The sequence below is a fragment of the Anastrepha obliqua genome, chromosome 5, assembly GCF_027943255.1.
Source record: "Anastrepha obliqua isolate idAnaObli1 chromosome 5, idAnaObli1_1.0, whole genome shotgun sequence".
NCBI classification, from domain to species: domain Eukaryota; kingdom Metazoa; phylum Arthropoda; class Insecta; order Diptera; family Tephritidae; genus Anastrepha; species Anastrepha obliqua.
In genome coordinates, this window is record NC_072896.1 from 52,785,450 (window position 1) to 52,793,305 (window position 7,856).

Consider the following 7,856-nt stretch of genomic DNA (forward strand, 5'->3'; position numbering starts at 1 on the left):
CAGATGTTATTAACAGTGCTGCCAACTTATGAAAAAAATAACTAGAGCGAAATTTTAATCCCGCGAAGTTTGACAAATAAATTCACCTTACTTTTTGCCCAATGGTCTTCAAAAGCTGACACCTAGCTGCTTACAATAGCATATAAAGTGTGAATATATCTTAAGGGATTATATACAGTTAGAATTTTCAAACAATCGATTTTTTTTTCTTAATATATATATATTTAAAAATACACACAGAAAATTTAATATCGTTCCGGTGAATATTTTCGAAGTTACACGTAAATTTGAAAAAGCGTTTGAAAGTACAAGGCAAACTTTAAATGCGTTTTTCTCAAAATGGTGTTTTGAAAGTCGGTAACCCACATTACTCGAAAACGGTTAAACCAATTAGTTTCAAATTTTAATACGAGCTTCTTACAAATATATTTTAGTAATTTTTTTATAAACAATTTAAGGCCGAAATTTTGGTCAAAAATTGATTTTTTTTTTTTGAGAAACCGCCATTTAGTCAAAAAAAAATATTTTGCTTATTCCTTCGACTAATTACTCAATTTAACATTACTCTAAAGAAATCTGTTTGGGTTTTTAGAGGATCCAGTTCAAAGATATAGTGGTCAACGCAAATCGTCTTTTTTTAAGAGGAGCTCTCGGAGATCAGCTGTAGCTCTTTTCTAAACAAATATTTTTACTAATACTAAGTCTTAAATACAGCTAAAAGATAACGTAATGTGTATAAAAATTTTTAGATCAATAAATTTAAAAGTTTTCTCAGTAAAAATTCTGGAACATTCGCTTTTTTCGGCCTTCTAACTGTATACAGCCCCTTAAGGAAAGCCGGATTACGAAGGCAAAACAAAATAAATATTTCAAATTTTTCTAAACTTTTGAATTTTGATTAACATTTTTAACGACTGTTTTGTTTATCAGCGTGTAGACTAATCTAAAACGTTTTTCAATAGGTGCGCTTCAACTTTTTTCCGATAGGGAGGGCGAACGACGCAATATTTTTTATTTTTCGCTTGTCATTTGTAAACTTCATTAGTATACATTTCATCATGGAACGCTACATACTTGAACAACGATTGCAAATTGTGCATTTTTTTATGAAAATAATCGTTCTGTTGCTTCTACTTTTGGCTCAATGGCTTTGTCAACAAGCAAAATATGCGTTACTGGGCAGAAAGCAATCCACACGTTATTCATGAGGCACCGTTGCATCCCGAAAAAATCACTGTTTGGTGCGGTTTACTTGCCGGCGGCATAATTGGCCCATATTTTTTCGTTGACGAGAACGATCGCCACGTTACTGTGAATGGAAATCGATACCGCGACATGATAAACGATTATTTTTGGCCGCAATTGAATGGTATGGACTTATACGACATGTGGTTTCAACAGGACGGGGCCACAAGCCACACAGCACACGCTACAATTGATTTGTTGAAGAGTAAGTTCGATGAGCGCATTATTTCCAGAAATGGACCGGTCGAATGGCCGCCGCGCTCGTGTGATTTGACGCCTCTAGACTATTTTCTTTGTGGTTATGGGAAGTCATTGGTCTACAGTAACAAGCCGGCAACGATTTGTGAGCTCAGAGCCAATATTGAACGCGAAATTGCTGGAATTTCGGCCGATTTATGCAAAAGAGTGGTCGAAAATTGGGTTCAACGATTGGACTTCGTAAAACGTGTACGCGGTGGTCATGCAAAAGAAATCGAATTTCATACTTAAATGTATATGTTCAAACTCGATAATAAAAAAAAAATAGTTAAAAAAGTCAAACCGTTTGTGTTTTATTCAAAAAAAAAGTTGAAGCGCTCTTACTGAAAAACGCTTTACTTTCAATTATATTTCAACGAGCTATAAACTATCAAAATCCATCCACGTTCAAATTTGACTCTTTTATTTCGTCATAAAAAATCACTCTGCATATTCTGGAAAACAAATGAGAATTGGGGAATTTTTTATGAGAAAAAATGTGCAAAAATTTCTAACTTTTTCACCAAATAAATATAACTAAAATTATGGGTGAGCATAAGCTTCAACCTATGAAGAATTGGTTTAGCGGCCCGACACCTAGATTTCGAGGCCCAATTCAAAATTCTACGTATGCATTTTTTTCTACTTTACTACTTTTTTCTAAAACACGTACAACTCTGGGAAAATGAATATTCAAAATTTTGGGGAATTTTAAGGGAATTTTGCAGGTAATTCGGCAATTATGACATCTAATTGGAAATCTCATCGAGTATTTTGGTAAATATTACTGTCATTAGTGAAAGGAAATATTAAATAGTTTTTTAAATATTTGGATTCATCAATTCAGGCAGAGTTTCTTCTAAGTTGCTTATACTGTCATTGCCATCTGTGCCAAATGCTCTTACCACATGTGCTTTTTGAAGATTAAAAAGTGGAGTTAGCAAATTTGGCCAATATTATTATTGATCATGAAAATTCCAATAAATTTGCTTTGCGGAATAGAATTTCGTTTCTAAAACAATGAGAATATTACAATAGGTGTACTGTTTACAGATTACTATTATTATTATTATGAGAGGTTTTAGCACACCGAACTCAAAGATCTATTGCGCACCATTAAGGGGTTAGGGGTAGCCAGAATTTACAAAACAATGGACATTTTTTTGCACTTTCTTAAAGTATAATATCATTGTGTGAAAATTTAAAGTGAATCCGACAATACTTTTTGAGCTATCCAAACTTAAAATGCGTTTTTCTCAAAACTATGTTTTTTGAACTGGTGATGATGGTGCCTGATCGAAGGATTCTTTTTCAACAATTTCGATTGTCGGTTTTTTCTCGAAAATCTTAAATACATTTCCTGAGGCCGCCATATTGTTAATTTTGAAAAAAAGCTTCGATCAGGCACAAGATTATCTATTAATAAAACTAATTTCTCTTGCCCGATTGATTCTATATGAATCTCCAAGAACTTGTGATGATCACTGCAAGAGACTTCTGGAGAAACAGGTTCCACACAAACAGCGATAACTTTTACAATCATTAATTTTTTTTTTTTTTTTTTGAAATTTTACTAAAGAGAAGTCGAAACATGATGTATAAATGCTATTTGATTGTGATTGTGCCACAAATTAACATTTTTATAGTTAATAATAATAGGGTTTTTGATAGACAGGAGTGACTGCTGTCAATTTTTTTTCCGTATTCATGACATTTCATCATGGAAAAACTTACGCCTCAACAACGTTTACAAATCGTGGACTTGTCTTACGAAAATCGACGCTCTGTGAAAAGTGTCCATCGCACGCTCAGGCCAACTTATGGTGTTCGGCGATAAGGCCCCTTTTTGGCTTAATGGCCACATCAATAAGCATCATTGTCGTATTTGGGCTGAAGAGGAACACAAAGTAATTCAATAACAGCCATTACATCCATTGAACATAACCCTTTGGTGCGGCCTATAGGCTGTAGGTATCATCGACCCATATTTCTTCAACGACGAGACTGACGCCAATATAACAATGAATGGTGAACGCTATCGCGTAATCATAAAGGACTTTTTGTTGCCGGAAGTTGAAGCCCGCGATCTTTACATCATTGAGTTCCAGCAAGACGGCGCTGCTCACCATACAGCATTTGAAAGTATGGATTTACTGTATCGTCCTTTCGCTGCTGAAACTTATCTCTCGACTCAGACCAGTGGATTCGCCAACAAGATCGTGTGAAATCCCACCTTTGGACTTTTATTTGCTTATTCATGACGGTATGTAAATACTTTGTATGTAAATACTAAAGTTATTCATGAGATACCGACCGAAGGCCTCCAGCGAATCATTCAAAATTGGTGAGTACGGTGCGCCGAATTACGGCGCAGTTGCGGTAAACATTTGAAAGGGGTTATTTTTAAAAAATAAATGTGATTAATGGTTCTACACAAAAATAATAATGATTGCCTAATAAATTTGAATTTTCGTTGTTTTATTTCAATTTCAAATCCGATACCTCTAACTTGATCGTCTTTTTTAACAAAAATGTGTTCGGTTGTTTTTTTTTTTTTTTGGTGATTTAAAGGTATCGATTTTTTTCTCTGGGCAAGTATAATCAAAACTTTGACACATACCACCTTGAAAAGCCTTTTGGGACCCAGCTTCCACCAAACTGTCTTTAAGTTGTGGCCTTGACAATCTCATACCGCCTCGGCGCACGAATGTTTCTTGTTTGAATTTTGGAAGCAAAAATGTACTCAGAGGCGTTTGGTAACAACAGCCACAAGGCAACCTTTATTGGAATTTTTTTTTTAATATTTTAGATGTGTACTTGGCTGGCAGAAATCCTCTAACTAAAACTGTGTGAAAGACAAAGTATAAAGTTCTTAAACTATCCATACAAACACTTGGTATTACTATGGATGTATTTCCGGTCAATGTGTAAAAAGTATTTTCTATTTCTATACCACATCTTCGTTCATTTAAAGTCTCAGGCCGCGAGCTTGGGGTCTTTATTCCTGTCTGCCTCGTAATTTGGGTCAATTAAATATTTACTTAGGTTAATATCCGATTTTGCATTTTATTCTGCTTTCCGCACTTCCATTAATACCCTGACTAGGTCACGCTGCAAAGTTGTTTCACCTTTCCATATTCTTGCAAGCTAAGCAAAATATATTGTAAATCCAAAATAGCACAACAAAAGAAAGCCATATGAGGCAAATCTGCATGCATGTATGTACATATGTTTGTAAATAAGTAAGGGTGTAAGGTAATGAAAAAGTGAAAGTGAAAAATTGCACATAAAAAGTGCCGCGGGTAAAGTAGACAGTTTTTTCTTTCTATGAAAAAAAAAATAAAAATTATGAGAAAAGTGGATTAAGTATTCGAGAGAAATCGAATTGAAAAGAGGTGCTGTGCAAATTTTAACACTCACAGCTCACTCGTACTAGCATGATATTTTTGATTGAAGCTTAGAAATCATATTGAAACTCCGAAATTATATTCGTAAACGGACTTAAGTCAAATTAATAGTCTCAATGTGCAACCTTAAAGGCATCAAAGATATGCCATCAGTGCAGTGATGACAAGGAAAATGATGACTTTATCCATTTCATCAATGCTTGTTATAGCAGCATAGTTGACTTGTGACGTTCAAATATAACATCAATGACAGAAAATTAATTGAAATAAAAAGAAAAAAAATCGAGGAAATGGGAAAAATCGTGAAAGGCTGTATGTTATACTAAAGGTTTCAGATTGCGCAAGTATGCAGCGAGTAGCGCAGGAATTCTCAAAAAGAACACACGCTTATGTGGCAGCAGGCAACAAAAGGAAATAAAAGCGAAAGAGGACGAACAGCGGGCGGAGGACGACTATTGTGTAAAAGCTGTCAGGAATATACACATCCAAATACTATGTATGTATGTATGTATAAGTATGTACATATGTATGTAAATTTCTTTGCATGAAATGAGCGAACGAATCAGCAAAACTTCGCCTTACCCCAAGAGACTGGCCAAGCGAGCGAGTGAAAACTTCTTAAACAGAAACCCCGAGCGTGTATGGGTATTACAGAAATGCTACCGAAAAGCGACTAACCGAAAATTAGACAGCAAACGGATTTCGTATTCGGAATCGTATACAAATTTGAGCAATGAAGCGAGCGCAAAAATGGAGGCGTAGAGGGCGCGACACTAAAAAGGAGGAGTAGGCAGGAGGGGTTTGCATATAGCCTGGCAGCACCAATTCTTTGCTTAACCTATGCGCACACATACAGACAAATTCCACACGCACGCACACATACACTTAATTATATATGTATGCATATATATATGTGTATATGCGAGTACATAGACGTCTGCGAGGAGGCGTAGCACTTGGAGGCGCGTAGACACAAACACAAAATACGTGTCACTAAAGCACTGGCACACTGCTGCTGCTGTATTATGTATTATATTATCCTTGCTCGTATCGGCGGCTATTAGTTGGAGCACTCGAATAGACCGCAGTTACACTTTTTTTCTTATTGCATATTGTATAATGAGAGCTCGGCTTTTGCTCGCCCTCTATCGCCAACTCAAATTCACTCTCTCGCTCGCTCACTTGCTCTCTATCTCGCAGGATACTCGCGCTGCCGCTATGGCGCCTAGGTTTGCGGCGAAACTGTTACAAAATCAGCACATTTTTTCACGAAGTTTTTCTTTTCATATAATTAAAAAAAAATAATTTTGAAATAGATAAAATATGTTTTGAAAACTGAAATTATTGCTCGCCACACTTCAATTGACCACTAACAATTCATTTTTGTATTAAATATGCCTGCTTAGTTCACCCAATGTATGACTTAAAAGCTTTTCGGTAGGCAGAGTGTGATATAACACATCACATATTTTTTTCTTAGCTGTCCTTGAAAGTCCTTTTGATTTTCACTCGTTATTAACGCTTTTGGCAAAAAATTAACGCGAATATTTTACACCAGCTTTTATTTGTGCAGCCGAAAATTTCTATTATTTGGCGAAAAATCGAAATTCTGTATGTATTTGAATGTGATTGGGATGTCATATCCTTATTTTCTTTGCACACACACACACACACATGCACACATTTTAAATCGCATAAGGCCAGCACACACACTCATAGTCTACATAAAATTTTCAAATTCCTCACAGAAACGCGTTTTTTTGCATTTAACTAACATAAAAATACTAAAATTTACGTCAATAGATTTCAGTACTCTTCAGCCAATGTCAAACAAAGTCCTTCGTCACGCAAATCCTTCACAACTTTTCAATTTCAACGTTCGATTTTTCACCAGGCTTTATGTAATTTTCACGATGTAGTAGCACCAGACGCGCGTTGTGCAAGTGAGAAAGAGAGAGAGAGTGTCTAGTATCCAGCAGGTCGACTTCTATGAAATTTCAGAAAGTTTTTCTTCTTTTTTTCATTAAAATATGCACTTTCACTAAAATTGTTCTTCAGAAAAAATGCAATTCACACACACTTCTACATAATTTGCAATATATAATATAGTTTAGTAGAAGCCTTCTTGCTTTTAATTTGGCTTGACTTTGCCTACTGCTTTTGTTGTATTATAATCCGCACTAAACGACGAGTCGAGGAGCTACCGTCCACAGTTAAAACGCCAATGATAGTGTCTTCGCTGCAACTGACCGAAACGACTTGTCGTGCTGGTGCTCTAAGCTGGCAAACCTCACCGAACGGTCAACGTTATCGCTGCTCTGCATTGCAATGCGCTTCGGCTGGAAGCGTTGACTAGAAATGTGCTAAAAAGCTACGAAAGTGTGAGTATTGTAATAGATTATTTGTAGAGCTTTTATCGATGCTTTCAAACGGGGCCATATACACCACAACTGAATTCTTACGAAAGCAGGTGAGTGTGTGTGTGAAAATAGTAATACGAGTGGTTTGAAAATAACTGCAGAAAATTTTATATAAAATAGTTTTGATCCCGTTTGTAGCTTTTGAACAGCCTAACAATTCTAGAGAGCTCTCCCACCCATGATCTCATACCAATCTAACCTGGAAGAGAATGAATTAATTTAGTGTTTAAATTTTAGTATATGTTCTGCCGAAGCAAGAACAAAGCAATCTGTAGAGGCTTAAGCGCTAACTCGGACTACGTTATTCCTCAAACTAATTTCAACGGGGAACCTAAGATGGTGTTAGAAAAGGATGGATGGCGGAAAGGACCACTTTCAAAGCACCACACTTTCAACATATGCACAAATGGTTTCACAGATGGAGGAGGGAGTCGGAGCCGCAGTATTTTCTCCGGAATTAGAATATGAACAGTCATTCAAATTACCGGACTACTACAGTGAGTTCCAAGCTGAGATCTACGCGGCAACGAAAGCCGTAGACTTTTGC

General features: G+C 36.1%; 1 protein-coding gene across 5 annotated transcripts in view; it reads right to left on the reverse strand.

Annotated features, from left to right (window-relative positions):
- The window catches only part of LOC129247168 (sodium/potassium-transporting ATPase subunit beta-2), a 173,136-nt gene extending 166,003 nt beyond the window's left edge, over positions 1-7,133 (reverse strand). Inside the window, exon 1 of one of the 5 annotated variants that reach the window (XM_054886153.1) lies at positions 6,970-7,133. The gene's annotated coding sequence lies outside the window, so the exon portion shown is untranslated. Of the gene's footprint in view, positions 1-6,684 lie in introns of all 5 variants that reach the window. The other 4 variants (XM_054886152.1, XM_054886154.1, XM_054886155.1 and 1 more) reach the window with 4 other exon arrangements.
- Between the last annotated feature and the right edge of the window lie 723 nt (positions 7,134-7,856).